Source organism: Balaenoptera acutorostrata, chromosome 3 (assembly GCF_949987535.1).
Source record: "Balaenoptera acutorostrata chromosome 3, mBalAcu1.1, whole genome shotgun sequence".
In the NCBI taxonomy this organism is placed as follows: Eukaryota; Metazoa; Chordata; class Mammalia; order Artiodactyla; family Balaenopteridae; genus Balaenoptera; species Balaenoptera acutorostrata.
This window is the reverse complement of record NC_080066.1, coordinates 68,714,892-68,731,788: the sequence shown is the minus strand read 5'-3', so window position 1 is coordinate 68,731,788 and position 16,897 is coordinate 68,714,892. Positions and strand designations below refer to the sequence as shown.

General features: G+C 43.9%; 1 long non-coding RNA gene across 1 annotated transcript; it reads left to right on the top strand.

Annotated features, from left to right (window-relative positions):
- The first annotated feature begins 4,899 nt into the window (after positions 1-4,899).
- Positions 4,900-14,107, top strand: LOC130707620 (uncharacterized). Its single transcript, XR_009007545.1, has 4 exons — positions 4,900-5,166; positions 7,824-7,904; positions 10,552-10,697; positions 11,727-14,107. It is a non-coding gene; the product is annotated as an uncharacterized LOC130707620 (long non-coding RNA).
- The last annotated feature ends 2,790 nt before the right edge of the window (positions 14,108-16,897 follow it).

Genomic DNA, 16,897 nt, shown 5'->3' with positions numbered 1-16,897 from the left:
GAACTTTATTGTATGTAAATTATATCTCAAAAAAGTCATTCAAAACAAACATACAGTGAGATACAACTTCACTCCTACCAGAATTTTAAAATGAGAAAAGACAAAATATCAATTAGTGGCAAGGGCGGGGACCACCCGGAACCCTCTTACATTGCTGGTGGGAATGTAGGTTGGTAAAATCACTTTGGAAAATTGTTAGGCAGAATCTCCTAAAGTTGAACGTACAGCTACTCTATGATTTGGCAATTCCACTCCAGAATACATTTCCAAAAGACACGTATCAGAATGTTTTTAACCACACCATTCATAGTAGGCCCAAACTAGAAACTACGGGATGCTCATGAACAGGAGAATGGATAAATGAATTGTGGTATATTCACACAATGCTGCAATGAGAATGAGTGAGCTACAATTACACATAACAATGTGAATACATCTCATAAGTATAATGCTGAGTGAAGAAGCCAGACCTCAAAGAGTAAACCCTATATGATTTCATTTAAATGAATTTCAAAAACAGGTGACATAGACTGGTATCTAGATGTGTTAGAAAGAGTTGGGTCAGTGCTTATTCCTAGAGGGTAGTGACTGACAGGGGGCACAAGGGGATTTTGAGGCTGCTATTAACGTTCTACTTCTTGATCTTGATTAGATGGGTGTGTTCAGTTTGTGACAATCCAGTGGATTATTAACTTAAGATATATGTACTTTTCTAATGTATATTATACAGCAATAAAAAAGTTATAAAAAATACCAAATACAAAAACAGCAAAAAATGTAAAGAATTTAGGAATAAATTTAACAGAGATGGGTTAGCCTTTTATGGATAGATCATAAAACTTAACTGAAAGACATTAACAAAGACCTAAACAAATGGAAAGATAGACCACGTTCTTGGATAGGAAGACCAATATCATCATGATGTCAGTTCTCCCAAAGTAGGTATGTAAATTCAATATAATTCCAATGAAAATCCCAACAGTATTTTTAAAAAGACTTTTTAAAAAAATTTTAACAAGCTGATTCTCAAATTTATATGAAAGAGCAAAAAAGTCAAGAATAGCTAAGACACTCTGATTTTAAAAACCTCAACAAACCAGATGGTGGACTCATCATGCCAGATATCAGGGTTTATCATAGCAATATGATAAACACAGTTTGATATTAGCATAGGGATGAAATAGAATAGAGAGCTCAGAAATCAAGTCTCACATATGTACATGCTTGATTTATGACAGACCAGATATTGCAGAGCTGCAGTACTAGGACAATTGGTTATCCATATGGAAAAAAATGAAATTAGTTTCCTACCTTACACAGTACAAAAAGAAATCAATTCCAGATGGAATAAAGGCTTAAATATAAAAGGAAAAACTATAAAAAGATTAGAAGATAATATAGGAGAATATCTTTATGACCTCAGAGTAGGGAAAGATTTCCTGAATAAGATAAAATAAGTACAAACCAGAAAGGCAAAGAATGATAAATTTAACTGCATTAAAATTAAGAAGTTTTAGTTCCTTTGCCTATTTAAAATTAGGTTATTTGTTTTTTTATTATTGAATCGTGATAGTTCTTTATATATCCTAGATACAAGTTCTTTGTCAAACATATGATTTGTGCAAATTTTCTCCCACGTTCGCTTTCTTGATGGTGTTCTATGAAGCACAGAAAAGTTTTAATATTGATTATGTTCAGTTTATCTATTCTTTCTTTTGTCATCTGTACTTTTGGTGTCATATCTAAGAAATTATTTTTAATCCAAGGTTATGAAGATCTATACACATCCTCTGAGAGTTTTATAGTTTTAGCTCTTATGTTTAGGTCTTTGATCCATTTTGAGCTAATTTTTGCATATGGTGTGATGCAGGAGACAAACTTCATTCTTTTGCATGTGGAAATTTATTATTTAAAAATACATATTGCCCAATTTAAAAAATAAGCACAGGATTTGAAAAGACATTTCTCCAAAGAAAATACACGAATGGCCAATAAGTACTTGAAAAGATGCTCAACATCATTAGTCATTAGGGAAATGCAAATCAAAACCACAGTGAGATACCACTTCACACCCACTAGGATGGCTATGATCAAAAACACAGACTATAACAAGTGGTAGAGAGGATGTAGAGAAATCAGAACATATATTGATACATTGTTGGTGGTAAAATGGTGCAGACACTTTGAAAAACAGTTTGGCAGTTCCTCAAATGAATAAACATAGAGTTACCCTATGACCCCCAAATTTCACTCCTAGGTACATACCCAACAGAATTGAAAATATGTTCACACAAAAAATTGCACATGATAAACTGTAAGGTGACGGATGGAAACTAAATTTTTGTGAGTATGCTGTAGTGTATGCAGAAGTAGAAATATAATTTTGACCACATGAAACTTATACAATGTTACAAACCAATGTTACCTCAAAAAAATAAACAAATTTGGGGCTTCCCTGGTGGCGCAGTGGTTGAGAATCTGCCTGCCAATGCAGGGGACACGGGTTTGAGCCCTGGTCTGGGAAGCTCCCACATGCCGCGGAGCGGCTAGGCCCGTGAGCCACAACTACTGAGCCTGCGCGTCTGGAGCCTGTGCTCCGCAACAAGAGAGGCCGCGATAGTGAGAGGCCCGCGCACCGCGATGAAGAGTGGCCCCTGCTTGCCGCAACTAGAGAAAATCCTTGCACAGAAACGAAGACCCAACACAGCCAAAAATAAAAATAAAATTAATTAATTAAAAAAAAATTTGTACATGAATGTTCATAGCAGCATTATTATAACAGCTATAGAGTGAAAACAACACAGATATCTGTCACTTCCTGATGGACAGAAAAACAAAATGTCGTACATCTACACAATGGAATATTATTGGGCCTTGAAAAGGAATGAAGAACTGATACGTGCTACAACGTGGCTGAGGCTTGAACACATTATGCTTGGTGAAAGAAGCCAGTCACAAAATATTACATATTGTATGATCCATTTATGTAAAATGTCCAGAAGAGGCAAATCTATAGAGATGGAAAGTAGATTAATGGTTCTAGGGATTATGGGGAGAGAAGAATGGGAGTGACTACTAAGGGGTACAGAATTTCTTTTGGAGGTGATAAAAATGTTCTTCAATTAGATTGTGGTTGCACAACAGTGTAGGTATACTAAAAACTACTGAGTTGTTAACTCTGAAAGGGCAAAATTTATGGTATGTGAATTATATCTCAATAATAATAATAAACATATATTAGGTGGGTAAACTGTTTTCAAAATTAAAGACTTATTAACCCCAAATCAAGACATGGTTACCTCTAGTGTGTGTATTAGGGGGAGGGGGTTATTACTACATGGAATGGGGGCGGGCAGTTCTAATGTACTGATAATGTTTCATTTCTTTATGTGGATGATGTGTACATGATGTTCCTTTTTATGATTCGACAAACTATACACACATCTCTTGTGCACTTCTGTATATGTGATATATATTACAATAAATAAAAATAATAAAGTGAGGGAGTTGGATTAGATGATCTCTGAGGGTCCTCTTTGCCCAGATGGCCTCCAGCTCTGGGGAAGTGATAGAGGAGTAGAGGCAGTTCTTAAACATAGATGTGATAGCGCTCCAGAACAGGGGAGCAGTCATGAGCCTGTCCTGGTGTGGACACTTAAGTGGAGAGGAGGTTTCCCAGGCTGACCCTGAGCGTGGTCTCTGGGGATCTCAGGTTAGCCATCTCCCAGAAGGCCTCAAGGGGACACTCATTACACTGACTCTCAGCCAGGAACACCAGACATCTGCAGCTGTCAGCCCCATCCTCCATCCAAGGGGGCAGGGGAAGGGCAGGTCCTCTTGAACAAAGCACATGAATCCCGTGGATAAACCTAAATACTACATTGTTAATTTGTGAGTAGAACTCAGTACTCCTGTCAGTGTGCCCACATTTTCTTCCTGAAGGGGGGCTAAGTGGGGGCCCTCATCTCCAGCAGGAAGTGGCTCAGGGCACTCACAGTGAGGACAGGGGGACCATCCCTCTCACACCTGGATGGCCTTGCCAGTGAGGCTGGAATCTTCACAGTCTATTGATACAATTTCCTGCATCTCTCATCTCAACAGGGGTGACTTGTCCTATACTCAGTCAATGAATATTCATCAAGTGCTACTCTGACCCAGATCCCATGGTAGGTACTGGGAATACAGCATTGAGCAGAAGAGAGCTTACAGCCTAACAAGGAGGCAGGACATATTTACTAATAACCACACAGCTAAAAATAAAATTACAAATTGAGATAAATGCAATGGAAACTCATCAGTTCTGCTCACCAGTGAATCCTAGACGCTAGAGGAGCATATGGCACAGGTGTGTTTGATGAATAAATGAATGACTAGAGATTGAACGAAATGAATTTATGTCAATAAAAATGCTTCCAGTCCATGGCCCAGGGCTTCCTCTGCCTGTATTTCCAGGCACTACCCAGTGGTGGCCTGGGCACACCACCAGTCTCTCTCTTCTGTGATTGGCCAACCCTTCCCCATGTGACCTACACATTCTCTCTTTAGACCTTTCCATCAGGATGCAGCTCAGTCTTGCTGACATGGGACCAGTCTGTCTCTGAAGGTAACTTTGTTTACCACTGCCCTGATCTAAGTTATTGGCAAGCAGGTCCCTGAGGTTGCCAGCACTGACAGCACTTACGTGGCTATCACGGAGCAGCTAGGGGTGGTCATTAGAGTAGCATGAGGGTGAGATGCTGATTACCTCCCATCCAGGGGAAATGCTCAGGGAACTGGGAGATGCCACTTCCTCTACTTAGCAGGCATGCGCTTGTTCCCGGTGCTGTCCAGACTTGCCAGGCAGAGCAATGACTGGGGCCTTGGGGGCAGTGAGGAGCTGTCAGTCTACAGACAAGACAGACGGAGCAAGGTCCTTGGAAGTGCTCAGTGGTGATGAGAGAGTAGAAGGGCGCTGCTGAGAGTCAAGGAAGGAGGAGAAAAAAGGAGGGAATTCTACAGGCAGCTGACCCGAGAGGTTTACAGCATGGAATGGGAGGAGCCCACTTGCTCTGCTACTGCAAAAAGAGACCCTGGTCTTCTGAGAATGTGGAAACTGACTAGCGGATGGGCCAGGCTGACTTAAGTCTGCCTGTTTCCCAGAAGCAGAGTCCTTCTCCAGAAGGCAAGGTAAGGATGGTCTTTTTTTGAGAGCCAATTCTGCCTAATTCTCTAGGAACCAGGGAGACTGAAAAGAGCACATACTTGCCTATTCTTCCCTTGAGAGGTCACAGTCTAGACGGTCAGTCAGGGAAATGGACCCCAATGGGATAGGGTGTAAGAAGCTGCCAGGATGGGTGGTAGAGACTGAAGGAGCTGCAGGCCCCGTCCCCAGAGGCAGTGAAGCCAGATGGTTAGAGCAAAGCCCCTGACTCACACAGCCAGCCCTGGGCTTGCGTCCCAGCTCTGTCACTGACAAACTGTGTGACCTTGGGCAACTAACTTAAACTCTTCAGATCCCCTGTATCCTCCTCCCCTTCAAAATGGGGATAAAAATAGTACCCACTGGGGAGTGATAACGCACCTAGGATTTATGTGAGGTGATCTCTTAGCGTAGCACTTGGCATGTTTGAAACCTCAATAAGTGTTAGTTACTGTAATAATAATTATTATTATATATTATCATTATTATTGTTACTATAATAACAATAATTACCTTTGTTATTACTATCCTGGTTCAGAGAAGAGAGAGAGGGCTAGAGAACCTGAGATAAGCTTCACAGAGCAGGCAGAACATCTCCCTTAAAGGAAGAGTAAAAATTGGATACATAGAAAGGATGGCATCAGTGGGGGAAACTGAGGCAGGGAATAGGGAGGAGTGGGTGGAGGTGGTAGCTGGCAGACAGGATAGAGCACAAAGATGGAGCTGGGGAGTCTTGAGGGTTGAAGAAAGATAGCTGATGGGACCTGGTGGGGCTAAGCATGGGCCTTGAACTTCCATCTACAGAGCCCTCAGCACCTTAGCAGAGGCAAGGACCCCTGTGACCTGCTGAAGGACTCCTTGAAAGTGTCACCCTTCCCTTCTTGATATCACCCAGTCACATGTGGTGAATTCGTGAGGCAGCTGCTATTTTGGAAAGATCATCACTGGAGAATAGGGAAGACTTCCAGCTCTGCCTCTAGCTGGCCAAGGATGACGCTGTGCTGGTCCTCCCTTCTTGGGACCTCAGTTTCCTTATGTATAAAATGGGGGTGGGGGAAATTCCTGATCTCTAAAGTTCCTGCTACTTGCTGATCTCTATCTAAAAAAAAAAAAAAAATCCAACTCTAACCATGCTACTCTTGTTTCACAGATCTGGGGGGACAAACCTCCAGATATTTTATTTAGTTGTAGTTCATGGAGAGGTTGCTATGAGCTGACCCTAAGAGTCTCGCTTACTTTTACGTCTGAAAATTAACACGGCAGCTGCTGTCTCTGGTTCTGAATTTCAGGACTAATATTTTTTTTAAAACCTTTTTAAATGCAAATTGGCTCCAGACTAACCCACAGGCACCTGTGTCGGTGGGGGATGGAGGAAACCTTTGTCTTGGGGTCAGTGGACGTGGCTGGAACGCTGGCTCAGCCGCTCACCATCCACTTTATCTTAGTCAGATACTTAACCTCAACGAGTCTCTGCTTTCTCTAAAATAGGGTTAAGGGTCTTTTTCTCATGAGGTGAAGGGCAGTTGGGATGTCATCGCGGTCATTATATTCTTATCTTGTTTTTCTTCCATGTGTTGAACTTTGGCCATCACAACAGTCTTGTGAACCAGAACAGATGCTATTGTCTCCGTTTTCTGGTTGGGAAACTGAGGCTCAGCAAGGGGGAGTGAATTTTCCAAAGCCACACAGCAAGGGCAGAGCTAGGATTAGAGAGCCACTTCCTATCTCCTTTGCACCATGATGGCACCTACACAGACCTGCATTTTTCATGACTACCGTGAAGGAGACTTAGAATTCACCACCCTTGTCTTGTGGACCCAGGTGAGGTCAGGATAATCTTGCAGTGGGTTGCAGATGCAGTGTTCTCTGACATCTGTGCTGCTGGGGCAACCCTGGCAGGGCCTTCATGGGAGCAGCTCTCCAGCCTGGACCGGGAGTGAGACCCCCCCTCCTCCAATCGATGACCATGGCCCAGTAAGGCGAGGCAGGGCCATGTGGCTATCAACCACAACTACCAGCAGGCCCCTGATTCCAGCAGCTGTCCCAGAAGCTGCAACCCAGGCCTGTAATTTCCAGACTGGGCCTGGACCAAGAGCAGCCCCATTGCTGAATCAGGCACTTGATCAGTCCGATCTTATTATTTCTTGGCTCCCTGGCCAAGCAGCTTCGCCTCCAGGAAGTGGCACACAGGAGCCTGCCTTCCGCTTGGCATGCCTGGGGCACTGGCCAGCTTCATTCTGGCCTCCTCACTGTCTCTGCCCTGCTCCCCAGAGCTCTCTTGCCTGGAGGAACCCATGCCCCTCACTCCTTGCCCCTCACCCCCAGCATCCCTCCAGCCTCCTCCATCAATTGCAAACCTTCCTGGCTCCATCTCACCGGCTGAATCATGCATTTCTTCTCCCCAGAGGGCCCCAGCTGGTGTTCCTGCCAGACAATCTGACAATCTGTGCAGATAACTGTAGGGCACTTTCCCACAAAAAAATGGGAAAGTGGCCCAGAAATTAGAGAGCTTGCCTCCCTTCTTCACCCTCCACCACTCCCCTACCACTTAGCAAAATGCCTGAGCTCAGCCAAAGAGGAAATGGTTCTTAGGAGGACAAAGCAGGGACTTCTTGCTACCTCCAAGTGTCTATTTTGTTCTCAGGTGGGCCAAAAGGCTGAGCATCCCGTCCTGGACCCCAGTGCCCTGCAGAAGAGGCTGAGGACTTGGGCCAGTGAAGTCCTGGTATTTACTCCTTAAAGACCTTGGCATCTGTCACCTTCATCTCTGGTGGCGATGGCTCTGGACCGTACAGTCACCTCCCAGCAGGGCTAATTGCATGCCTGCTAGGTCTTCTCCATCTCTTTCCCACAAGGAAGCCAGGGCCTCTTTCTGAAATGTAAATATGTTACACTCCTCTGTGCCCCTTCTTTAAAGCCCATCAATGGCTCCTTACTGCTTTTAGGGAATTGTCACTGTCACATCTCCAAGGCCCTGCCTGGTCAGCCCTCTCTCAGGCCTCGTTCCACCTCCATCACTGCCCAGCTTACATCAGCCTGCCTGCAGTTCCCCAAGGCCACACTCCCTCTCGCCACAGGACCCTTGCACATGCTGTTCCTTCTGCCTAGAGTGCTCTTCTCTATCTGTTACCTGACAACACCTGTTTATCCTCAGACCTCAGTCCACGTGTCCTCAAGCCCAGCTCCTTCAGGGGACCCCCTCCATAGCACCATGGACCTCCCCATGACAGCGGAATCATGATGCAATTGTATGTTTGTCTTTGTGGTTATTTGGTTAATGTCTGTCTCTTCCACGAGAGCAGGGAGCTTATCTGCTTTTTTTCAGTCCTGTGTCCCCAGTGCCTAGTACCCTGCTGGGCACAGGGGAAGTGTCCAGTCATTATTTGTAGAGTGGGGGAAGCAAATGTTGTATCTTCCTGGTGCCAAACTCTCATGGCCCAGGAGCTTCTGATGGAGGCCACACAGGGCTCAGAGAAAAAGACATGGCAAAGTTGAGGGCTGTGGATGATTCAGTCCCTTTGTAAGCGTGGAAAGACACATATGTGCATCCTTAGAGTGTGTACGTGTGTGTGTTCACATCCAGTGTAGTTATGTGTAGGCATAATCTCATGGCCCAAACTCCTATCAGTGCAGAAGTCCCTCTACCACATACCTGACAGAGGGTCACCAGCCTCAGACTGAACATTCCAGTGACGGGGGGAGCAGTATTTAAAAATACAGACCTTCAGGTCAGACAGGCCTGGGTTGGAATCCCAGGTTCCATCACTGAATAAGCCATTTGACATTTTGGACCCTTGGTTTCCTTCCTTGAAAAACAGAGATGATAATTTCTACCTAATAGGATTATGGTGAAAATTTAATGTAATACTGCATTTGACGTAGTTAACACATGCTGGACACACAGGAGGAGCTTACACTAAAACCCATATTTGGCTCTTCTTCTCTGAGTAAACTTTGATTTTGTCCCAGGTCAGTCTTAATCAGGAACCAAGAGTTTATCATGTCCCTCAAAAGCAAATTCACTGCCCAAAGCATAAGTGAAAACCATGAAGCTCAGTGAAGATTTTGAGGAGGGCTCTATTATATGTTATACTCTACATCAGAACAATAAAAGCTTCCAGACATCCTTCTCATCAGATTTGCCCTCCACCCACCATGCTACAGTGTTATTTTTCCTCCACCCTTTCTCCATACAGCTCTTAATTACTCTGCCCAGCAGTTCAGCTCCAGCCCAAACTTGCATTCACCATGCAGGGAAGTAAAAGCTCACAGTTTCCCAGACCTGCATTCCCCAGCAGTGATTTAACACCAGTGATTACATTTAGTTATGGAGGTTGTCCCCTTGAGGTTTATCCAACTCTTAAGTCCAGCTGCTGGTCATTACTCCTCTTTCTAGCCTTATGGAATGCTTTCTCTAAGAGGAAATTGTGGTAAATAAAATATCTCTAATTTTTAAGCAAATCATGAAGCCCACTCCACTGCAGGGTGAGTCTGTGATAAAGTTCTTTCGTATGTTGAGCTGAAATCTGTCTCCTTGTAACTACTACCCACTGGAGCAGCTCCCCTGAAGTTCATACTCTCCTTCACAGGGCAAGTCTTCAAATACATCAATTTCCTTTAGGAAACATCCCTTAGTCTACTCTGGCCTTCAGCCTTGTCAAGAATTCCACATCACGCTTTTGCGTTTGTCCTTGGCTGTGTGTCTGTCTGTCCTTTCAGTTTTCATGTACGTCCTTTTCCAGTTGTGGTTCATAGAGTGTCTGATGCCACCATATTGGCATCAACCAGCTCCCCTTAACCTCCTCTGTGTCAGGTCACATCTGACAATACTGGCTGAATTTTCATAGCTCTAAGATACAGTCTCTCAACATGAGATGTGAGAGCCACTTGCCTCTAAGTTGTCTAGAGAGATTATTAAAAACACAGATTCTGGGCTTTATCCCAGACCTATTAAAACCAAGCCTCTGGGGATAGGGACCAGGAATAGTGTTTTAAACAAATTCCCCAGGACTTACGATGCACAGTTAAAATAGCAAACCACAGTTCTAAGGCAACCAGAGATGCACCTAGTAAAACTGGGACCCCTTGCACATTCTGTTGTGCTTACTCCCCAAGTAGATTTGTCTAAAAAAGGATGGAATTCTTGATGGGGTTGGTGGTGGGGAGGAGAGAAGTGGTTTTTTTCTTTTCTTTTTTTTCTTTTATGAGCAGAGGCTGTTTATCATGTAATAGAATGTTCCTTTCCTGGGGCTTTAGTAACATCATTTCTGGAGCTACTAGGGTTTCTAAAAATGCCCCAGAAGCTGACGAATTGAGCTAGTTCCAAACCCACTGGCCAGTTGCTCAACCATGCTATGCATTTTTGTGTTCAGTAATATTTATTGAGTGCCTTCCTTGTGCCTGGTACTGGGGATACTTTGGTGAACAAAGCAGACACATCCTGCCCTCATAGAGCTTAATTTCTAGTGGAAAATGAATAAGACCAAAGGACAAAGAAGAAAGGAGACAACAGTAGCAGGTAAATGATGTTAGCTTTCCTTTGGGGGTTGAAAATGCAATGGGAGGTAGGGTTGAGACATAATAGATAGAGGTGACCTATGAGGAGGTCATAAAGGAGATTTCCAAGGGTACAGGAGGGATGGCAGAAGTGGGGGAGTCTGAAGGTGATTAGGACTGTGCCAAGGAGAATCTGGGTCTTATGTCACACTACAGGGGTCCAAGACCTATGCAGTAGACTGGCAGCCTATAGACAGGTAGTAACTGTAGCTGGGGGGTATAGGAAGACAGAGAAAGAAATGAATGTCAGGGTGAGGAGGTGTAAGCATGATATTTAGGAACATGAGCTATAATTCTGGGCATACAGGAAGATGAGGTTTCAATGTGGGTCCAGGCTGGGGAACCTCCGAGCAGATAGTTTGTAGGTTTGGCTCATCCTTATGTGGTTTCATATCTATTGAACATGGTGCATTGGTCCCTCTCCTGACAAACGGCACATGACAGAGTGGAGGGCTGGGCTCCAGGGCTCACCAGAGGCACAAGTGAAACATGCATTCTGAACATGTGACGGGAAAAGAGACGTCACACACACAAGCACACACAGTCACCCTCCTTCCTTTGCTACACTGAGATTGTTAGGTATGGAGTAGGGATTAGGGCTACAGAGCTGCTGGTATGGAGGTTACAGGAGGAAAGAGTATTTGTTGCTTTATGACATCTGCACTGAAGATCTATAACAATCTCATTCTGGGCAGCTCTCTGCTTCTCCGAGTCTGCAATTGAACTTTTCACAGTGAGTTAGTAATAAAAGCATCAACAAAGGAGAGAGCTCTTCAAATAGCACCAAATTGGCATTCGTACTCCTGAAAAGTGGAAAACACATTTTTGAGGTCAGATTTTTTATAGTTGGGAAGTCATTTTAACCAAAGCAACTAGCCTAGTGATGCGTTATTTTGACTATACAGTTTTACGTTCATTATATTCTGCAGTACTGTAATAACCTTTCCCTCCATCCTTTGATAAATATTTATCTTGCCCCATTATGTTCCAGGTACTGTCCTAGATGCCCAGTGGGGAGAAGGACTAGCCCCAACCTTTCTGGAGCTTTTGCTCTTGTGTAAGATCAAGCCTGTGGAGCAGAGAGGCTTGGTGGGGACCAGAGGGCTGGGAGTCCATACCAAGGCCATTGTGGCCTTTCTGGATGTGTAGCCTTCCCTCCACCCTCCCAGGAGACATGGCTGGGCCGGCACCCATTACTGTTCACAGAGAAGAAGGTCATAAGTGTGCAGGGTACAAGGAGGCCCTGGGGCTGCTGAGTAGTGAGGGGAGAAGCCTCAGTCCAGCGCTATCTGCTCCCAAAGACCAGATGCCGCCGCTTCCTTCACCCCTCCCCCCTCCTCAGGAAAGTTCTGCTTCCCCGCTTTGATTCTCCATCATCCTGGGGATGGAGTGGAGTGGAATCTGCTTTGGTTGTGGCCAGGTTCCTGTGGAGCATCAGAAGCCAAAGTCACACTGGTCTGGGAATGTGTCTAAGGTCAGTGCTAAAGCCCAGCTCTACTGCCTTCCCTGGGGCTCCTTCAAAACACGGCCTCCAGGTCCACCTGCCCTGGGCTTTTCTGGCCGCCCCGCTCCATTCAACGTTGACTCCCGCTGCATGCTGAGCAAGTGTGCTGGGCACTGGGGACACAGAAACATGAAGCACGTGCCCAGTGTGCCTGGGATGGACACTTGATGGTTTGACGGAGTAAGAGCGGGGGCCTGAGGAGGCCTAAGGTCAGGAACACTTAACTCTGAGAGGGAGATGTGCCCAGACTTAAACTGATGCTATTTTCTCTTTAAGGATGCTCCCGCAGGGCAGGTCCATTGTGGTACCCAGTGCCTAGCACAAGAGCCTGACACACAGCAGATGCTTGTTGTATCTTTGTTGAGTAAATGACTAAACACAGCCAGGCAGTAAATGTGGGTAAGCCATTGGGCTTGCAGCTCTCTCATGCCCTGGGTTGTGTGACCGAGATATTTTCCCCTCCAGAGGGAGTTCCAAAGAGGTACAGCAACCACCACTGGTTTGGCATGGAGGATCTCACTATTAGTGACCTCTGAGGAGTCTTGGTTCCAGATGTGATGGGCAGTGGAGCTAATGAAACTGAGGCTTCAGGACTCCTCTCTTGACCGGGCCCTTCCAAGGCTGGGCATTCTCTGCTGGGGGTGCAGGATGTCTGATCACCTGTGCCCTGGTGGTGTCAGCATGACCCCATGTATTGTACACAGAGCTCCCCAACACCTACCCCTGGGGGACATCACCAAACGTGAACCCTGATTTTAAAGCCCATGGAGAAGACTCTGAAGGAGACGCCACGAAGATCCAGCCTTTACTGTCACCCTGCTCCTTGGGTACCTGTCTGGCAGGTGGGAGTGATGGTGATGACTGGACTGAGCTGGGCCAGATGCCCGGGGAACAACCTCTGGGCATAAAGCACCAGCTGAGCAGGAAACTTCACGGGAAGTTTTATGTGTGGTATTACTAGTAACAAGCTGTGAAGCCAATTTTTTCAAATTACCAACAACACAAAACATATTTTGATAACACATGCCAGAGGGAAAATGGAATTATCTTTCCTCTCTTTAGAAAATCCATATTATATAAATAGATGGTCAAACAGGGTGCAGTCAGAAATGTTAAAATATAGGGGAAAGAAAGTATCAGTATCCTTGAGGTGTGTTAGAGTGCAATTATTATTAATGAAAATATTATAGTATTCTTTTGGATTTTGTGATGTTTGTGTTCACATTTTTAAAATTTACAATTTGTGATTTCTAGTTCTAAATACTTTTATACCTGATTTTATATTTTGTATATTTTTTTCTCGCACTGCCTCTCCTTCCCCAAATTAGATAAGCTTCAGGATCTGCACAACATGGATATGTCAGTATGGTTCATCACTGCTGTAGTCATTGCTTATTTTTTTATGTAGGTGTTTTAATAAACACCCTTGAACCTACCATGCAATACCAAGAAATGAAACACCGGTAACATATGTATTTCTCCCATCCCATCTTCCTGCCTCCCCCTCCCGAGTCAACCACTGTCCCGAATCTTGTATTCATCATTCCCTTACATTTAAAAATGTGTTCACCAGGGCTTCCCTGGTGGCGCAGTGGTTGAGAGTCTGCCTGCCAATGCAGGGGACACGGGTTCGAGCCCTGGTCTGGGAGGATCCCACATGCCGCGGAGCAACTGGGCCCGTGAGCCACAACTACTGAGCCTGTGCTCCGCAACAAGAGAGGCCACGATAATGAGAGGCCCGCGCACCGCGATGAAGAATGGCCCCCACTTGCCGCAACTAGAGAAAGCCCTCACACAGAAACGAAGACCCAACACAGCCATAAAAATAAATAAATAAATAAACCCAAAGTTAAAAAAAAAAAAAATTTTTTTAAAAATGTGTTCACCAAATACATGTGTTTAGTTTTAGTGTGTTATTGTTTTAAATCTTTATAAAAGTGGTATTGTGAGTCAGAATCACTAACTCAAATTGGATCTGAGAGAACATGTAGGCATCTTTTCCACTGTGTTTCTTCTGTGTTTACCTACTAAATCACATATCACATAGTACTGGACGTTTTAGTTAACATGAGTGTCTTCTCTGTTTATCTTAGAAGCAGAGACTAGGTATACCCAATTCTAAATGCATGTGAAATATATGTAGACATATGTGCATTGCTGTTATTGTCGTTGAGTGAACACCTTATTACTTACTTGATCCATATGTGTTATAGCTGCTGAGATGCTAATAAAGAAAAATGGAAAGAGACCAAAAAAAAAGTGGTATTGTGCTGTTTGTATATTTATGTTTGTGTTCGTGGACTGAAGACTCAAAATAGTAAAGATGTCCATACTCCCCAAATTAATATATAGGTTTAATGCAGTTTCTACAAGATACTGTGTCGATATAAATAAGCTTATTCTAAAATTTATATGGAAAGACAAAAGAACTAGAATAGCGAGAATAATTTCTAGAAAGAAAAATAAATTGGGAGAAATCAGTCTACTCAATTTCGAGACTTACTGAATAGCTATAGCAATCAAGATTGTGTGGTATTGGTGGCAGGACAGACACACAGATCAACAGGACAGAATAGAGAGCTCTGAAATCGACCCACACAAATATACCCAACTGATTTTTGACAAAGCTGCAAAAGCAATTCAACAGAGAAAGGACAGCCTTTTCCACAAATGGTGCTGGAATGACTGAACATCCATAAGCAGAAAAATAAACCTTGATCCAAACCTCACACCTTGTACAAAAATTAACCCAAAATGAATTGCAGACTTTAATATAAAGCATAAAACTATAAGGCATTTGGGGAAAAAAAACATAGGGGGAAAATCTTTGTGATCTCAGGCTAAACAAAGAGTCCTTAGACTTGACACCAAAATCATGATCCATAAAAGGAAAAAATTATAAGTTGGACCTCATCAAAATTAAAACTTTTATTCTAAAAAATATTTTATTTCACCCTGTGGGTGAAAAACAAGCACAGGCTGAGGAAAAATATTTGCAAACCATGTAACTGACCAGAACTAGTATTTAGAATATCTAAAGCATTCTCAAAACTCAACAGTAAAAAACTCAAACAATCCAATTAGGAAAAGGGCAAAGATAGGCACAGACATTTCACCCGAGAGGATATTCAGATGGCAAATAAGCACAGAAAGAGATGTTCATCATCATTAGCCACTAAGGTCATGCAAATTAATACTACAGTGAGATAGCACTACTCTCAGGATGGCTAAAATCAAAATAGTGACAGTGCGGAGAGACTGGATCACTCACACATTGCTGGTGAGAATGTAAGATGGTACAGCTACTCTGGAAAACAATTTGGCAGTTTCTTAAAAAACTAAACATGTAACTACCATATGACCCAGCAATTGCACCCCTAGGCACTTATTCCAAAGAAACCAAGACTTGTGTTCACATAAAAACATGTACATGGGGCTTCCCTGGTGGCGGAGTGGTGAAGAATCCTCCTGCCAATGCAGGGGACACGGGTTCGATCTCTGGTCCGGGAAGATCCCACATGCCGTGGAGCAACTATGCCCGTGTGCCACAACTACTGAGCCTGTGCTCTAGAACCCACGAGCCACAATTACTGAAGCCCGCGTGCCTAGAGTCCGTGCTCCGCAACAAGAGAAGCTACGACAATAAGAGGCCCGCGCACCGCAATGAAAAGTAGCCCTCGGGCTTCCCGGGTGGCGCAGTGGTTGAGAATCTGCCTGCCAATGCAGGGGACACGCGTTCGAGCCCTGGTCTGGGAAGATCCCACATGCCGCGGAGCGACTGGGCCCGTGAGCCACAATTACTGAGCCTGCGCGTCTGGAGCCTGTGCTCCGCAACGGGAGAGGCCGCGATGGTGAGAGGCCCGCGCGCCGCAATGAAGAGTGGCCCCCGCTTGCCACAACTAGAGAAAGCCCTCACATAGAAACGAAGACCCAACACAGCCATAAATAAATAAATTAATTAATTAAAAAAAAAAAAAAAAGTAGCCCTCACTCGCTGGAACTAGAGAAAGCCCGCGCACAGCAACAAAGACCAAACACAGCCAAAAATTAAAATAAACCAAATAAAGAAATTTATTAAAAAAATATAAAATATTTTTTAAAAAACCAACAACATGTACATGAATGTTAATAATGGTTTTATTTGTAACAGTCCAAAACTGGAACCAACTCAGATGTCCCTTAACAGGTGAATGGTTAAACAAGCTGGTGGTATATCCACATCACAGAATGCTGTTCAGCAATAAAAAGGGATAAGCTATTGATATATGCAACAACTGTGCTGAATCTCCAGAAAATTATGCTGTGTGAAAAAAGCCAATCCCAAAAGGTTACACACTGTATAATTCCATTTACACAACATTCTTTAAATGACAAAATTATAGAAATAGAGAACATGTGGCTCTCCAGTGGTTGCCAGGGATTAAGGAGGAGATGGGGACAGGAAAGAAGTGTATGAGGCTATAAAAGGGCATCATGTGGGATCCTGTGGTTGGAAATGATCTGTGTCTTCTCAACTGGATCAGTGTCAACATCCTTACTGTGATACTGTGCTATAATTTCACCAGATGTTACCATGGGGGAAACTGGGTGAAAGATACATGGGTCTCTCTATATTGGTTCCCACAACTGCATGTGAATTTACAATTAATCTACATGTC